Below are 19,195 nucleotides of genomic sequence, written 5' to 3' on the forward strand. Positions count from 1 at the left end.
TTTTAAGTTAAATAATTAAGTAGATGACTTAGTCTATAAGTCAATAACAAGTAACAATAACAACAAGAGACAGTGTGGTGTAATGGGTAGCTAGCTAGCTTGGGTGGGGAGCAAGATGAGTTCAGGGTACCATCCCAGCATGCCCTGGCACTTAATAAACACTTTTCATTGATTAACTGAAGATAAATGTGATTATTACCCACAGTTTTACTGGGATATTATTAATACATGCCCATGGTCACTCAGCTGTAAGTACCAGAGGTCTTCCTCAGGTCTTCCTCACTCCAAGTTCAGCACTCTATTAGGTCATGTTACATGGATTGGTTTCTCCTGACAAGCCTGAAATAATCAGATCCACCTCATTAGTTGAAGGGTCTGCCTCTATGAGGTAACTATCACCAAACTGGCCATTGGAAGTCCAAGGTCATGTTACTTGATAATTTTCTTCCAGCACTTAACACAGTGCCAGGCACATAATACAGGCTTAACAAATGCTTGATGATGTATAAATACATGAATATGCACAGCTCAGTTGCCACCAGCTATGTGATGACTTTCCTGGTCTTCCTCCTATCACCTTACTCAGCTATCTCTTGGTACCTTTTGAAATTTCTATATTAAATACAGTGTAAGTTCTTTGTATTGGCCCATCTATGACATATGTATTTCATTCTCCCATTCTCCTGCCTGGAAACCTCTTGAGGGCAGAGACTTCCATGTCTCATCTTTGTATCCACAGCATCTGGAATGTTACCTTACACACAATTGTTAATAAAATAATATATGATATTTACATGGTGTTTTAAGACCTGTAAAGCAATTTATACATATTAACTTTTTTGATCCTCACAGCTACCCTGGAAGGTAGTGCTATTAGTATCCTGATTTTCTAAATAAGGAAACTGAAACATACTGAGGTTAGGGTCCCACAGCTAGTAAGTGTCTAGGGTAGTGTTTGACCTTGGGTCTTCCTGACTCTAGGTTCAGAGCTCCAACTGCAGCACAGTTACTTCAACTGTAAGTCAAAGCCTCCTCATATGGACAGAAAAGAGACTTCTGCTACAGAATATGATGTAAGCAGCTTCTACTGAGTTCTTGTTTTTCTCTCTTCAGTACACAGCACAGTGTCTGTCTTGTGGTAGACCCTTAATAAAAGTTTGGTTGATTGAACAAAATGAAGGAAGGCAATCTCCCTTCCTGGGATGGCATTGTGCAACTAGCCTGACCAGTGTTCTCATGGACTTGGTGGTGGTTGTGATTCCTTAGAGGAAGTAGGCAGGAATGTCATTTGGAGTAAGATCAGAGGGACCAAGAACTTGGTGATGCCTGGGTCCCCATAACAAATCTTCAGTAGCAGGAGACCCCTGCAATGTCTTGTGTAGATATGGAACCTTGACTTGGCCCCTGTCTCTTGAGCACATATGTTGTTCCAACTCAGAATCGCACACTATGGCGTACCATACTGCGTTCTGGGAAAATATTTATGGGGGAATAAATGTGAGCAAGGCATGTTTGTGCACTCTGCATAATTGGCAGGCAAATATGGAGAAAAATGGATTTCTCATGATACTTCCTGAAGGGCTGTGCCCCAGCTTCATCATCCATGTGTCTCATCAGATGAACTTAGAGACATCACAGATGATTCTTCTTCAGCCCTCTGGATGGAGTTCAAGCTAGCCTGAAGGCAACATTATTGTTTAGTGTCCAGGTTCATGCTTTCCAAACTTTTCGGGTGTTTTAACTTCTCCCATCCCCACCAAAGTAACAATGAAGATGGGATTGTCTTTACTTAGAAAATGGAACCCTTTTTGCATACTGGTGGGTGGCTCGCTAGGGCTACTCTTTCAATCCAGGAGGAGGGGAGAGAATAAACAGGAAACCATGACCATTATGACAGGGGACAGGGACAGGTGTGGACTTGCCTGATCTGCCTAATTTGCTGCAGTGCTGAAGTCAACCCTCTCTGGCCCAGGCTCATGACCAAAATATTTCAGAAATCCAATGCAGAACCCAGATAGGAGCAGTTAGCTGAGTTGGTTCCAGAGCCCACTCTACTGTGATGCTATTTGAATGGCAGTGTAATTTTAATGTTGGGCAAATAAAATAGCCCTCTGTGATAAAATGGATCTTAAAATCAATTCCACAAGTTGACTTGATTTTTAAAATGTCAGTTTGGAAATCCCAAAATCTAAACATAGCAACAAGGGGATGAGCAGATGGATTTACTGGGCGTGATGTTGGTGGTCTAGCTAGCCTGTAATTTGTACATTTCACATTGTGATGATTTTTTAAAAAATTAGTTAGAATCAGGTTTATATGTCTGTTTCCACCAAGGCTTTCCTGCCCGCCCGCCATTGTTATTTAGCTGGTCGATTTCCCTTCACATGCTTTTTGCATTATTGTAACAGACAAGTCTAAGACACTGTCTAATGTTAATTCTGCTTGCTGCTGCCAATTATAATCAGAGCTAGTCAAAATAAACAAATTAAACAAATAAACATGTCAAAACATCTCTGATTTAGCGAAAATCAGCCAAGTCTGAACTCTACCAGTGTTTCCGCATAAATGATGGGCTGTGGGCTGTAAAGAGCTCCATAACATTTTTTCACCTTTGCAAGGGGGAAGGTGGGTCAGTTTAGAATTACAGTGCAGCTCAACTCAGGGAAAGAGGTCTGCCACAGAAACCAAATGAAACCCAAATGTTGTTGGCTTCACCCAGGCTAGTAATGATCGGCCAGTCAGCCGCGTGTTCTAAATGTTTTTTAAAAAAAAGTAAGAAAGAAAGGAAAGAAAATGGCAGTTGAGTCTCTGCTGACATGATGCCAAACCCTCTAAATCATTGGGGAAGTGGAACATGATGCAGGTGAAAATAGAGTAAAGGCGGATGTATGTTTCAATCTGAAACACACCTATGGCCATTGTGACATTCCCCAGTCAGTCATGTGAAAAGGAGAGCAATTAAGTTAGCTTGATTGCCTCAGAGAAGGCATAGAAAACATAGCCCTGATACCCAAGGAGATAGACTCAGAGCTGCGATCAGGAATTTTGTGAACATCACCCAAGCAAGATGAACAAAGTATGGCCAAAGGGGTTGGAGCAGAGGTGGTGGAAGGTAGGAAAGGAGTCCACTTGAGCCTGACCAGTTCTTTCCTATTTAAACTAAATCTTCTTGCTAACTAGGTACGAAATTCTATTGTTTCTACCTTCTGAAAGACTGTACGTTCTGCCAGTGGGTGCTTTGGGACAAAGTCCAGGTCCCCTACCCTAGTTATGGCTCTGAATGGATATGAATAATGAAAGGGAGCAGAGAAATGTGTGTGCACATGCATATTTGTGTAGTGGTATGCTAACCTTAACAATATGGCAGGAAGGTAAAGAGGAAGGCTGTCATCCCAGCAGGTGGTTCTCATAAAGACGTGATCTCTTGATGAACAAACAGTCTTAAGATATCCAAACCCACCTCAAGGCAGAGCTAAAACTCTAGGACAGGTGCCTACTGGCATTTTAGGAAAAGAGGTCAGTCCTTGGTAGAAAGCTAGGGAGGACAATTGTTCCTAACTCATTCTTTTCCCACTTTATATCAGAAAAAGAGTTTGGGACAGCAGAGGTGGGAAAAAAGCTGACAGTCTAAGAAGAATTTGCAAAGGAGAAAGAGACTGCCATTCTTTTTCTCCCAACCAAGGATTACCATGACTTCTCTTGCCCTCTACAATTTCTCCCCCTCCTTTTAATGATTATTTTTTAAATGTGCATGGAGTCTGGAAGAGAAGGGGAGGGGGAAGGAATTGCTGTGCCTTTGAAATGTTGTTTTCTGAAGACATGTCTCTCGAATCTCAGTTATTAACAACCTCTCACAAGACAGTTATTTTTGGAGTGGCCTCTTAGGAGGCAACCTCTTGGAAGTGAACTCATTTATTTCCCGTCTCACTGTCCTGCTATTTCCTGCAGAGAGAGGGGGAAAGTGAAACCACATGTTTGGAGGAGCTAACGGAGGAAACCCCTCCGAAGACAAATGACGACTCTTCTCCCCTGGCAATTAGTCAAACCTGGGCCGCCGGCCAGCCCAGGTGTTCCCGACTGCGTATAAATTTGCCAAAAAACAATGAAAATAGCAGCTGATCGCGCTGACAGATTTCTCTAGTAATTTCCTGTCGCCTGGCATCTTCAGGTTACTTTCCCACAATTATGACTGTTGATGAAGAAGACCGGGGGCCCTTCAGTCAGTTTCGAACTCACTCTCTTCTCTTACCCATCTCCGATCCACCCCCAACATTACCAGTACCAAACAACTGATGAGAGAAAAAAAAATAACCCAAATCCATTTCAACCTCGAAATCCAAGTTTCATTTCATTTCGCGAGGTTTGGGGGAGGGGGAGAAGGAAAAATAAGCCCACCCTTCTTTGGGAATTTTGGATATTTTCCCCCATTCCCAGATGTTTGAATGTAATCCCTTTGCAAAATACATATTTTAATGAGTCTGAATTTGAAAGGGGGAAAAAATCTCTTTGCACCTGCATCCTATAGAGTTTCTTGGCAACCGTGCTCCAAGATTCATGTTCCTTCTGCTCCTCTAACTTACCAGTTGGAAGGTTTCCTTGGCCTGTCCATTATCTTCCAAAGGAAGCTGGGTCTGAGAATGAGGCCACTGCTGCTGCTGCAGCATGGGATTGTGATTTGAGAGCTGGACACTGACCACAAGGGTCAGCTGGGGCATGGATTGGATGCCAACCGCAACCTTCTCATTGTCTTCCCCATGTGGGAACTGGACATGTTTAGATCAGAGGAAGGGAGATGGGAGGAGGGGAGACCCACATTTAATAGCTGTCTCCAAGTATGCAAAGATGTTATAAGAAGTGGTAATAGATTTGTACTGCTGGTTCCCAGAGGACATAACCAGGACCAATGGATGGAAATTACAAAGAAACATATTGAAGTTTGATGCTGGGAAATCTCATCCCAGTGAAAACTATGCAAAATAGAATGGACTGCTATGGGAAAGTAGTAGGTTCCCCCTCACTGAAGGTCTTCAACTGGATGATCACTTGTTGGGCTACAGCAGAGGTTGCTATGTATTGCAGTGGATAGAATGCTGGAGTTGGAGTCTGCAAATCCATCTTCACATATTTTCTAGCTATGGCATCCCAGGAGAGTCACTCCACCTCTGTCTGCCTCTGTTTCCTCATCTGTAAAATAGGAAACTTAATAGCACCCCTCTCCTTCTCAGGTTGGTTATGAGGATCAAATGAGATAATATTCGTAAAATGCTTGTGGACCTTATGGCATTATATAAGGGCTAGGTTTATTATTATTATCATTACGTGGTAGAGGGGATTCATGTTTTGGTATAGATTTGACGAGGTAGCCTCTGAATCAGCCTCCATCTCTGAAATTCTGCGTGATTATGTACTGTGTGTGTGCGTGTGTGTCTGTGTGTGTGTGTGTGTGTGTTTGAACCGAATCCAAGCCAAAGTGTTTGGGGAGAAGGTAGAAACAAAGAGAACTATGCAATTATCTGGAAACTTGATGTTAAATCTTGGGGAAGGTATAATTGCTGATCTGGTTAAAACAGTTTTATGAAGCAGTTTGGTGGGAGCTGGAGAGAGCACTGAAAGCTTGCCAAGAAGCTGGTCTCTTATGGAGTGAAAGAACTCGCTGCGAGCAGGGGGGAGATGGGCGAGCACCTGGCCTATGGTCCTGGCACCACAGCTAGGGAGAGAACTGCACTTCATGGCTTTAGGCCTCAGTTTCCTCACCTGGAAAATGAGAGAGTTGGATTAGGTGAACTCTCATAGGATTTTATGAGGCTGGCACTGAAATTTTTTTTTCATCTGCTTCTAGCTAGCTTTCATCATGTCACTTCTCAGCCCTGACACCTCAGAAAAGTAGGGATATTTAAGCAGCAGGATACAGGAAATTCAAGGACCAGTCCTGCTCTAGAGCATTTCATGGAGGAAGGGGGAGAGGGAATATGACTGAGTTGGTCAAAGAGACCCAAAGGGAGAGAAGCAAAGGTGCACACACACGTGGAGATCCCCAAGTATTTTACTCTATAAGATACCATGGAAACAGCACTGGAGCCAGGAAGGACAAGCCATGGATTCCAGGTTGGACTCTGATGTGTTCTCTAGGCCTGGAACAGTAGCAAGTCCCCTTACCTCTGAGCAGGAATGTGCTGCTCAGTGTTTTAACAATAGGCTGTCTGATCAAAAAAATTTAAGTTCACCTGACACACTTCTAAATTTAAGTTGCATTATAAACATTCTCTCCATCACTTCCTTAAGTGCAAACAATTAAAGCAATAAATCCAGCCCTGATTTGTAGTGTTGCCAATTTCCCAGGTGTAAATGCTCATGATGAAAATTTAACAATTGGCTCTCACAAGCAAATTTAACAATTGACTACAACGCAGCAAAGGCTCTGAGCCTCAAGTTTCCTCATCCATAAAATGGAAATAACATTGTGTGTACCTCACAGGATTATAGTGGAGAAAAGGACTTTTAAAGTTGCAGTGCGCTCTCTCTTTCTCTCTCCCTTCTTCCCTCTCTCTGTCTCTGTCTGACTCACTTTCAGTAGAGGTGGTGGACTATGGATTCATGCACTATCAGACTCATTTGTTTCTAGGAACATAAAAGTCAGCTAGTCTATCCCTCTCATTTTACAGATAAGGAAACTGAGGCCCAAGGAGGTGAAGTGATTTCAACAAGGTCACACAAACAATGCCCTTCACAGTTGGGATTTGAATACCTTGGTTAGTTTTGGTAAACAACTTTTCTCTGCTTTAGGTCTTTGTTACAGGAAATCTCAGGGCAGGGGTAGGGGCATGGGGGGGAAGGGGAGGGGGAGAGGAGAGGAAGGGAGATATATCTATTAATGAAGGTAATGTTCAAACAAAAGACAATAACAAAATTTTTAAAAGCAGACTGCAAAGTGTTAGAGAAATGAGTTATATCAAAAATTATTAAAATTAAAAAAGTTTTCATGTTAAATCATTTTGTGTACAAGTTCCAGCAATAGACATTGTGACAATTCCAGCAACAGACATTTCATTAACACTGAGGTGGCCACCACAACCCTTTTTCTCAAAGCATTGTTTTTCGTTACTCCTCCCTACACTAGAATTTCTACTCTATGTCATCGAAAATCTAATTTTAGGGAATAAAAGAGAAGATGTTGTCTGCAGAAGCATTATGCATTATGCACAGTGGCTAGAGAGGTGACCTAAAACCAGGAAAACCCAGTCAATATTATGGTTGTTGGAGTTTTATTATCCTACCTCTTTCCAGCTCTCTCCTCAGAACAGGAAATTCAGGAAAACAGAGGGAGCTGGGAAAAAGAGAAAATAGATTTTGTTACTATTTTAAAATAGAATTTAAATTTAAAAATAACAATGCATATACCGGTTCTATGACCCTGGGCAAGTCCCTAAATCTCAGCACCCTAGGCAGTGAATATAGTGCCTTGCAGTATCTGGGGATTAATAAACATTTGTTGCATTGAATTTACTGCTCCAGTCCCCTTTTCCACATGGGCAAATACCAGCTTCCCTTTCAACTCCAGCCAAATTTCATCCTTTCTATGAAGCCTTTCTTGTCTCTTCTGAACTCCTAGAACCCAGTTGCTCTAAGTGCTAAACTCTGTAGTACAGACTAAATGATATTTCACCAAGTTCTATGCTAAGCACATTTAGGGAAGGACTTTGATGACTGGGAGAGCGCCAAAGGACCATATGAAAGGTCTATGATGTAGAGCTGAAAAGACCTCAGACTTCATCTGCTCCATTCTCCTTCATCTTACAAATGAGGAAACTGAGATCCAGAGAGGTGAGGTGGGTTAAGGTCACAGAAGAGGTGGCCAGGATGGTGAAGAATCTTGATACCATGTGGTATAAGCTTCAGTTGAAAGAAACAAGGATGTTTTACCTAAGAGAAGACAGTTTTCAACTATTTGACAGGTTGTTACGCAGCTCGGGGCACCAGGGTGCACAATGCTCCAGGCCTGGAATCAGGAAGACTCATCTTCTTGAGTTCAGATGTGACCTCAGATCCTAGCTATGTGACACTGGGCAAGTCACTTAACCCTGTTTCCCTCAATTTCCTGATCTGTAAAATGAGCTGGAGAAGCAAATGGCAAACCACTCCAGTATCTACCATGAAAACCCCAAATAGTGTCACAAAGAGTCAGACATTACTGAACAAAACATATAGAAGAGGATTCAACTTTTTCCTTTTGTCCCCTGAGGAAAAACCCAGGATCAATGGACAGACAGTGGCAGGAGTCAGTTTAGGCTTGAAGTTAGGAGCGTTGTCCTCAGAATCAGACAAGGTCCCAAATGGAAGGGGTTGCCTTGGAAAGTTGGAGTTTCCCTCTTGCTGGAGATAGGCTAAAGAGGAGCCTTTTTCAGGTACAAGTTGGACTGAGTGGCCTTGAAGATCCCTTTGAACCTTTAAGTCCTGTGATTCTACTGTTGGTTCAAGGACATTTTCCCCTTTGGAAGACTGAAGAAGTCTGAGATCAACAAAATGATCAGTCCTGATTCCAGGGACTGATGAATAAGAGGAACAGTGCCCACCTCAGGGCAAAGATCTGGGCTGGCGTGTCCAATGGGAAGCAATTTTTTGGCTGGATTTGTTTCACTTGACTATACTTATATGATATGAGTGCTTTCTCATGGGAAGGAAGGAAAGGAATAAAGATTTATATTGCACCTTCTATGTGCTAGACTCTGTTTGAAACACGTTTTGCAAATATTATCTCGTTCGACCTTTATGACAACCCTGAGGCAAGCGCTGTTATTATCTTCATCTTACAGTTTAGAAATTGAGGTAAACACAGGTTAAGTGACTCACACAGGATCACACAGCTAGTAAGCATCACTACAAAGGGTTGTTCTGATCAACCAATAAGCATGTATTAGGAATCCATTCTGTTAGGCACTGTGTTACATTCTGAGGATGCAAAGATGAAAGGAAAATAGTTCCTGCCTTCAGTGATCTTATATTCTAATAGAAATGGAATTAGTACTTTCCCTCTCATTGAACAGTAAGGTACTTGAAGACAAACATCACAACTGAACTTTCTCTGGTACATTGCCACTCCTGGCCTGTTGCGGTATTGTATATTAAGTGCTCAATAAATACTGGTTTTTCAACTGATTTTTACCCCTGTTGATCGATACCCATCTAGGTTTGTTATTGAAACAGTGTTAAATTCAGCTACAGAATGACCCAAGATTGGGAAAATAAACTTCTCCGCCCCACCCCACCCCCAGATGTTTTGAAACTGGCTATATTCTAAAGTGAAGAATTCAGATATTACCATGTTAAGTTTAATATAGCAGCCAGGTGGGGCAGTGGATGGAGAGCTGAGCTTAGAGTCAGGATGACCTGAGTTCAAATCCAGCCTCAGATACGAACTGTGTGATCATGGAGGAGGCAATTAACTTCCATCTGTCTCAGTTTCCTTTTCTGTTAAATAGGAATAATAATAGCCCCTTCTTTCCAGGATTGAAATGAGGATCAGATGACATACTATTTTTAAAGTGTGCTAAACACTAGCTATCATTATTCCCCCAAATGCTATGTGATATAAGTTCATGTTTTTCTTTCTAGCATTCTCATTTGTTCTTCCTTATATTTGGAATGTTTATGTTTCCAGAATGATTAAGCTCATAACAAAAAAGAAAACCTAATAAAGATTATATTTTAAGTTTAAAAAAATAATCCAAACCTATAGATGTTATTTCTACCTGAACTCTTAGTTCCTAATAATAATACTTGATACAGTGACAACAACAATAATCATAACTCACATTTCGATGAGGCTATTGAGTTTACAGACACTATTCTTACAGCCTGGAGTATGGAATCACAAGAGCTGGAGTGAAGAGGCCAGATAAATCCAGCTGTAAGAAACAGCTAATGGAAGAGGGGACAGGATTGTGAAAGGGATGTCATGGACAGAGCAGTGCAAGGTCAGCCAGTTTAGTTTAGTTGGAATGTAGAGTGGATGATGGTCTCTACCAGTTCTAACATTCTATGTTCTAGGGTTCCATATCTATTTTTATAAAACTCCTTCTCTAGGTCTGACATTCTATGTTCTAGGGTTTCTTCAAGCTCAGATGTTCTATGGTCTATTTCTACTCTGACATTCTATGTTCTAATTGGGCCATCTCCAGTTGTCCTGATCTATATCTGGCCACTGGACCCAGATGGCTCTGGAAGAGAAAGTGAGCCTGGTGACTTTGCATAGGTCCCCCTCCCCCAAATCCAATTCAACTGTAAGTCATGGCATCATTTTCCTGATGTCATGGTCTTCATCAAGAATGAAGGACAAACCACACACACACACACACACACACACACACACACACACACACACACACACACACAGAATGAAGGGGAATCCTTTGAAGTCAGATGGAAAAGATAGACTGGGACCAGAGAGTGGAAGGTTTTAACTGCCAAACGGGAGAGTTGATAAAATGTTGGAGGCAGTAGGGAGCCATTATGGTTCCTGGAGCAGGGAAGGGGCAATGATCAGTGCTGAGCTTTAAGAATACCTTTTTGGCTGTTGTGTGGAAGATGGATGAGAGAATGGAGGCAGGGAGGCCACTTTAAGGGCATCGCTGAGAGGGCCTGGATGTTTCTTTTGTGTGCTAGGCTTAGTACAGAGGCTTGGACTATTCCTACCCAGCAGGCTGGACAAATTCCCATGGTCTCAAGCTTTGGCTTCTAGAAGGAAAGAGGGAGGGGAGCTTGTGGGGCCTGCTAATAGCTGAGGGGATCAGGAGGGGGTGGGGCTCCCCTGTACCTTCCTGGAAGTGTAGTACTGACTCTATGACCCACAAGGCACATTCCTGAATGTCCACTGGGTAATCTGGCCCTGTTAGCACTTAATATTTATGACCAACATTTGCCAGTGATTATATTAACAGGAAAGTGATTATAATTCTATATGCTAGTGTGAGAGCTGTGTAATTCATACCACAGATGGGGTATATATGCTAGGACAAATGCGGTGTCCCTCGAAGTTCTTCATTGGCAATACTAAGGAGAAAATTTGGATAACATATTCATTTGAATAAGTTCTTGTCATACCTACTGGAATGCTAGAAAACTGGAGCCAGGAAGGACCTTGGAGATCATGTAACTAAGGCCCTTCCTACCCTCATTTTACAGATCAGAAAACTGAGGACCGCTGAGGGCTTTCTTCACTGTAATACTGAGTAGGAAGTAGTGAAAATATTAGTCAAACCATTATACAGATGAGAAAACTGAGGCTCAGAGAAAGGAAATATTAAAAGGTCTCAGCGCCAGTTAGTGATAGCCTTAGGGCTAGGACTCAAGCAAGTTTTCTGCCTCCCAATCCAGGACTCTTCTCATTATTTGGCATTTTTGCTAATAGTAACTAGTATTTACACAGGACTCTAAGGTTTGGATGATGTCTTACAGATATGATCTCATTTGATCTTCACGACAACCCTTGGAGATAGGTGCTATTAGGACTCCCATTTTACAGATGAGGAAGTGGAGACCCAGAAAGGTCCCGCTGGGATAGATAGGTAGTAAGTTCCACTGATAGGATTTGAATCCAGATTTCTCTTGATTCCAGACCCAGTGCTCTTTCTGCTCTATCAATTTGTTGGTTTTCATGAATATTCTTTCAGTTGGATCCTATCTGTGTGTGAGAAACATAGGATTTCTTGGTTAAAGGTGTAAGAGCTGTAACTAGCAATTTTGTCACGCTGGGGAAGAAGGGTGGGACCTTCCTACTTAGAAGTTTTCTCGCAAACCAGGAGCTGTGCTTACTTCTTCCTCTATTGCTAAAGAACGATGGGATCCAACATTGATCTACACCTGAAGGGGAGCTCTGAGGCCATTTTGCCCGAATTTGTCAATTCATGTAGGAGGAAATTGAGGGAGGGTAGATGACCTGCCCAAAGTCACACAGGTAGTAAGGGTCAGCGATGGGAGTCCTACGTATTTATATTTTTATCCCCAGAGCTCAGCACAGTGATTGGCACTTTGTAAACACTTAAATGTTTCTTACTCATTCTACTTTAATATAAGCTGTTCAAAATTTACCATTTAAAGTTGCTCAGTCTTTTGAAATGAGAATTTTCAGTGTTCATGCCCTCTAAACCTCAGTGTGCTGGTGTGCTGCCCTGATCACCCCGCTTCGTTAACATACCATGCCTTTCCCCTCTATTGCTAGTCCTGAGAGGCCTTTCTTAAACTTCCTGAAATGTTTCCATGGAGTTCCATCCCTCCTCAATTTCATCTAGCTGTTTTCTCCAAACCTCAGCAGCTATTTCTTCTCAGATCCACGGCCTGCAAAATTAATTTGAGATCTTTCTTGGGGGGGAGTTATGCTCACTTGGCTCTTCCTTCCAAAGAATTTGGCTATGGGAGTAGCTCGACCTTATTTCTGGCCAGTGTAGCCAGAGGACCAACTTTGTACAATTAGGTCATCTTCCTTAGGCCCTGGCCTCCCAGTCATGGAGCGATCCTAGCTCAATGCTTCTCCAAATGCTTTTCTTGACATGACTCCATTGTGAAATGGGGCTCGGATGCTGCCTCTGATGCTCTCTGGAGCCCTGATGCCAAATGTTCCCGGCTTTTATGTGAGCAGTTAGTTAATTAAAATAAAATTGAATTCATGACCATTTCATTCTAGACAGCTTTGGCTAGTGGAGAGTTTATCTTTGATCAAGTGAGAAAACTGCCTGAGGCTTGGTATATGCCTCAATTGACTCCAAATAAACACACACAGAATGCAAGGCATGGAGCAGGCTTTGAGTTCCTCCTCTGTGCATTCAGGAAATAGCTACTCATGGCAGGGCCTAAGTAAATGTTTCTTTTGTTGGCGAATTTATTTGAGTGCACACCAAGAAAAGCACTGCTATCTTGAGGAGATGGAAAAGAAAGGAAGACAAAGCAAGGATTTAGGGCTGAAGTACCTCGGAGTCCAAACCTTTCATCTCACAGATGAGGAAACTGAGGCACATTGTAAGTTAAGTGACTTGCTCAGGGATACATAGTTAGCTAGTTAAGTGTCTGAGGCAGAATTCAAACCCAGGCCTTCCAGAGGCTAATTCTGGAGCTCAGGCCACTACACCATGCTGCCTCCTACAGAGGAATAGGCCTGGGCTTAGGTCAGGGGCCTGGGATTTGAGTCTTTCTGCCTAAAGAGCTCCTTTGAGCTTTAGTCTCCTGATTTCTAAAGGGACAGGGTTAGAAAGACTGATCTCCAAGGTCCCTTTTAGAAACGGATGCTGTGACAAGGGCGATTTTGTGGTACCCAGAGAAGTATGATAACTTTGGAGTCAATGGCCTTCACTTCAAACCCAGGCTAGGATGTTTACTAGTGGTGTGACCCTGCCCAAATCATTTGACCTTTCTGGGACCCTAATTTTCTAGTTAATCAATAAAAGTTTATTAAGTGCCTACTATATGACTGAGCTATAAATGAGGGGGTTGAACTGAATATTTTCTAGAGCACTTCTAGCTTTAAATCCATTGTTCTAGATAAGATCTGGGTTCTAGTCTTGATTTTACATCTGATCAGCTTGACCAACATGATTTTTTCGAGTTTCCCCATCTATAAAATAAAGGGCTTAGACTAGATGAACACTGAAGACATTTCCAGCACTTACAAACTGATTCTAAATAAGCAGTTGAGGAGGGGAGACATCCTCTGATTAAGCTCCAGAGGAGTAGGTACTTCTGGAGAGTAGGCAGAGCTCACCGTGGCTGGAGTGGAGGGTTCAGCATCTGCTGGGTCTTGGACTGGGATTGGAAGGTTGGCTAGATGTTACATAGTCAGAGGGAGGGGGGAGGACCTTCCAGGCTGGAGGAACTGGACTAGGGAAGATTTCAGGGGATGTTGTGCTTGAGGGAACATTGAGGATGCCCTTGTGACTAGAACGGAGGGTTTGTATGGGGAAACAGGAAGCATTAGGCTTGGATACCCATGGTGCCACCAGACTAGAAATCAACAAAATGTATTTGTTCCAAAAGCTTTTGGAGGAATACAGTGTGGTATAATGGTGAGAGCATTATATGAATTCAAAAGGTCTGATTATTTTGTTTTTCTTTATCAGACAGCTTGTCATAGTACATATGGGGCTAGATTTGGAGATGAGAGCATGTGGGTTCAATCTAGCTTCAGATACTTATTAGCTACGTGATCCAGGGCAAGTCCCTTAAGCCCTTTGTGCTTTAGTTTCTTCATCTGTCCAATGGAGTCATAACAGTAGCTAACTTCATGGTTGTTATGAGAACCAAATGAAGTGATAGTTGTAAAAATTTTGTGTAAAACTTAAGTTGCTACCCAAACACTTATGATTACCCATTTGACAGATGAGAAAATGGAAACTCAGTGACGTGTCCATAGTTAGTATCAGAGGTGGAATTTTTTAGGATCATAGATGTAGAGCTAGAAGGGGCCTTCCAATCATTCAGTCCAATACCTTCATCTGACTGACGAGGAAATGGAGGCTGGGGATGGTGGTTAAGTGACTTGTCTAAGGTCACTCAAGTAGTTTCTGACAGAGCTAGGATTTGAACTAAATTTCTCTCCATCCAGATTTAGTCTTCATCTTACAACCTACCATATGCTGTGAACTTTTAAGTGCTATGTAGATATTAGGTATTATTGTTTAAGAAATAAGTTCATATTTTTAAAAAATAAGTTCTAAAACTAAGCCACGATTTGTTTTTATGTCATCGTCATTTCCAGATATAGCCACCTCTCCACCCTCTGCATGGAGGCCTCCTTTGTAACAGTGAAGAACAGTTGAGTGGGACCATCTGACCCAGGGGCTGAGGCTGACAGTGTATGTAACAGTCTACCCCCGTGGTCCACCACCCCTCTGACAAAAGGAGGGAGAATTTTCTTTTAATGATCTGTCTTCCAGATCCAAGACATGCCTAATGTAATGACTCAGAGTTTGGTTCAATGTTTTCTTCATTTATGTTATCATCATCATTGCACCCTCTTGTCTCTCCTTACCTTCCTATGTCAATTATGATTATTCACTGAACACTCCCTGGAGGCTTAGCACTGGGCCAAGCACTATGGAAAATATCAAAGAAGTAGAAGACACGATCTTTGCCCTTGAGGACTGAATTATCTAGTTGGGGAGAAATGAACACGCATCAGAAACAACCAGAGAACAATCCTGGACTTGAGTTCAGATTATGACCCTGATACTATTTTTGTAACTCTGAGCAAGTCATTTACCCTTCTCTCTGTACCCTCTACCCATTTTCATCTGTGAAATGGGAGAGCTGGGCTACATGATCTCCAAGGCCCCTGTCAGCTCCAGATGGATGACCCAATGATCCAGAGACCACGTGGAGTCAGATGTGTTTGATAGCATCGTAGAGTCTGTGTTTGTAATGCCAAGGGAAGGACTAAGGATAGGTAAAGGAGACAGTTGCCTAGGGCACACCAGGATTGAGTGTGTATGTATGGGTGTGTGTGTTTGTGTGTGTGTGTGTAAGAAAAGGTCAAAAATCTTTTTTAATTGTGACCCTTAATAAATGTAAATGTTTAATGCCAAAAAATTCTCTTTCCTCTAGCTCTTGGTTCATTATTTTGTGCTCTCATGCCAATGTGAGGACAAAGCCTCAGTGGGCAGTCACTGGTAGGGGGTAGGATTGTCAAGTCTTGACATGAAGGCCTGTCTTCCCCTCTCCCTCCAGTCCTCCATCCTCCTCCCTTCCTCTCCCAACTCCTTCCCTCCCTCCCAGCTAAGAGAATATAATTGAGGGAAAGGTCACTGTAGGCTAGGGTGACTCAGGGAAGGGATGGTCATAAAATCCTTGAATTTTTGGCCCAGATATTTTTTCTCAGCTTGTGAATTCATCTCTTCATTTATGGTTTCCGGAAATATGATCCGGATTCAAACAGCAGAAGGGGGTGGGGGAACGGGAGCATCTCCAACTTGGTGAATTATCTATCTTTTCTCTTGCAGGGTGATTGTCTCTTGCCTTGCTGTGGACTGATTGGGCCTGATTATTTTCCCAGGCAGGCTGTGGGGCTGATTTGGAGAAGGGCAGCTGGATACTGCAACATTTCTTTGTTTTTAGTCACTTTCTATTTCTGCTGTCTGTATTTCTAGATGCACTTACTGCTTCTCTCCTTAGACTATAAGTTCCTTGAGAGTAGAGGTTGGATTATTCTTAGTACTTGTATCCCTCATACCTGGCACAGTGGCTGGTTCATGGTAGGCACTTAACAAAGACTTGATCCATTTGGTCCAAAGAGACTGTGTGAGCTCCCTGAGAACCCTCCCGATTCCACTCTGTAAACCCAAAGGATTCTCTTGGGAAAAGTGAAGCTTGAAAAGTCACCTCAGAGATAACAGTAGCAACTGTAACCATTGTGCGGCGGTAACAGTAACCACAGACCTATGGCTTCCATTTAATTCACTGTTAGGCATTTTTCTTATTTACATGAGCTGCTGGTGGTGGTGGTGGGGTTTTTATTTCCCAAATTATATCTCATTCAAGTGCCTTTCCAGGGTTTGCATACATTTTGTAATAACAGATTTGCTGGGCCTGGGCTGGGGAGAGGGTAAGGGAACTGGGATGCTCAACTCTCTCCCACTAAGGGTCACCAAAGCTCTGGGCTCTTTGGGGTCCTAGGTTCAGTTCTAGGACATGTCAACTGGCCTCTTGTTAGGATCTTTTTTTTTTTTCAAACTCACTGGCCCTTTACATCCCTGTGCTGGATCCTCAAGAAAAGTCACTTAAAGCTTAAGTCTGACTCCTATCTAAGGTCTCTATTATAATATAAACTCCCAAGCATTATCTTACTTTTCTATTTGTATTTGCAGAATCTAGCAGATGATAAGTGCTTAATGAATTCCTTTTCATTCATCCATTCCCCAAAAGAGAGAAGAAAGGTAGTCAATGTATAAAGTAGATAAAGTAGAGGACAGCTATTTATTTCTTCCACATAAAGAAAATGATGAAAATGGAAAAGACTCAAAAGAGTCTGAAATAAAAATACCAAAGACTTATTGACAAAGAGACCATAATATAATCATCCATCATTTCTATTATGCTTTTCTAGGAAAAATTTAAAGCATCAGACCACATAGGTCATTTAATGGAATTTGATGAACAGCCATTTTGCCATCACCTTGGTTTTGCATTATCAGAAAATCTCCCTCAAAGCCTGTGTCTTCTGAGGAGCTATTTTAAAGCCTGACTGCTTCTCTGTTGGTCTTCATCTTTTCTTCCCAATAGTAGCTAAAGTTGGCATTTCCTGTAGAGAGTAGCCAGGACTGACTGAGAGATCTCAACCCTCAACTCATGATGGTCTCTCTAAAGCCTATGGTCTGAGAGAGACACACACAAAGAAGAGGCAACCCAAACTTCCCTAGGTGAGGCAGTGGGATGTTTCAGTGAATGAAGCGCTAGTCTAGTCTCAGGCTAGCTTTGTGACCCTAGGCAAGACACTTAACACCTACCTCAGTTTCCTCCTCTGTAAAATGGGGACAATAATAGTGCTTACCTTGCAGGGTTGTTGTGTGGATAAAACAAGATACTATTTGTAAAGTGCTTTGCAAACCATACAGCATTATATAAATGCTGCTGATTATTGCTATTATCTAGGCAGCACATGCACAAGCTACCATCTTTGAATACCATTGCTGCTAGGTTGGAAGAGGCATATAATTCCCCTTATGGGAATTCTAAAAAAGGGTGCTCCATAGCATACTATTCTAGAGAAAGGATGAGAGAGAGAGAGAGAGAGAGAGAGAGAGAGAGAGAGAGAGAGAGAGAGAGAGAGAGAGAGAGAGAGAAAAGAAGAAGAAGAAGAAGAAGAAGAAGAAGAAGAAGAAGAAGAAGAAGAAGTTATTTCTCCTCACAAATGGTATTCCAGCCTCTGCTGAGATTCTTGCATTGGGGAATTAATGAAATAATAACACTAACTCATGTACAGACAGCTTCTTTATATTTATAAAGCCCTTTTATTCATGACAACCATGGAAGGGAGAAGATGTGGCTATTTGTAGCCTTTTATAATCTCTGAGCTGTTACCCTCAATGAGTCTGGTTCCTGGGCAAGGTAATATTTCCCCCTCAAGGAGGAAACTGAGGCTGGGAGAGGAGAAGGGGTCTTCTTTGGGTCACCTAGTTAATGTGTCAAAACTTAAACTCTTAGAAGATCAATGGGAAATAAAACTCAGAGGTGAAAGGGACTCAGACCTAGATCTTCTGTCCCTTGGGTCTAGAATTCTTTCTGTTCCACTGTGTGGAACTGTGATATGGCAACATAAGGGGCAAGGATGCCCTAAATGTACAACTCCAGTTGACCCTACCTGTGCATGGCCCATGGATTGAAACATGCTTCCAGAATTGAGGGGCAGCATGACTTTGAGAAAGTCATGTTGCTTTTCTTTGCCTCAGTTTCCTCATCACAAAATCAAAGCATTAGACTAGATAGCCTTGGGAGTTCCTTTAACCATTGTGCTGCACTGTCTCTAATGACAAATATATAAGCACTTACGTATATCCATACGTAAACCCATTCACAGACACACAAAAGTAGGTACAAGCTGGGAGTTCAGCAGGATTTGGAGTGGGCTCAAATCTTGCTTCTTACTAACTGCATGACACCGGACAAGTTATTTATTCACTTCTCTTTGCCTCAGTTTCCTTATTTATAAAATGAAGGGGTTGGCCTCCCTGACCTCTCAGATACCTTCCAGGTCTAAGCCCCTGATTCTGTTTATTTCAGCAAAAGCTCTTCTTTGAGCAGGACTGTGAAAGAAGGTCTCCCCATCCTTCTCCCCCTGCACAGGTCCAGGAGGCAGTTGCTGGCCCAGTTCCTGGCTGTGGCCTAGCATTTATTGACCTCAGATTTCCCCTGTGGTCTGACTAGGATAAGATGCTATTTGCTTTTTGTTCTAAATGGTTGTTGCCGGGCAGCTGTTAAGAAGTGAACATGTCCCAGCCCAGAATAGTTTCATGTAAATGGCAGGGGAATTTAAATAAACAAAACCCCTCAGTCCACATTAAAAAGGGGGGAGGCTGAATGAAGAAAGGGGTGTAGGTTAGAAGGCAGATTGTTTTTTCTGGCTTGCTCAATGACCCTTTGAGCTATTTCAGGTCTCTTAATTTTAGCATGCCTCTGTTGACCAGTGTGGAAAATGGGTATATTCCAACCATTTGTTGAC

General features: G+C 42.3%; 1 long non-coding RNA gene across 1 annotated transcript; it reads right to left on the minus strand.

The window, feature by feature from the left end:
* Nucleotides 1–4,332: 4,332 nt before the first annotated feature.
* LOC140528791 (uncharacterized) lies at nt 4,333–10,007 on the minus strand. The gene is made up of 3 exons (XR_011975301.1): nt 9,810–10,007; nt 7,275–7,324; nt 4,333–5,184 (listed from the first exon to the last, which is right to left on the minus strand). It is a non-coding gene; the product is annotated as an uncharacterized lncRNA (long non-coding RNA).
* Nucleotides 10,008–19,195: the final 9,188 nt, after the last annotated feature.

This window comes from Notamacropus eugenii, chromosome 1 (assembly GCF_028372415.1).
Source record: "Notamacropus eugenii isolate mMacEug1 chromosome 1, mMacEug1.pri_v2, whole genome shotgun sequence".
NCBI classification, from domain to species: domain Eukaryota; kingdom Metazoa; phylum Chordata; class Mammalia; order Diprotodontia; family Macropodidae; genus Notamacropus; species Notamacropus eugenii.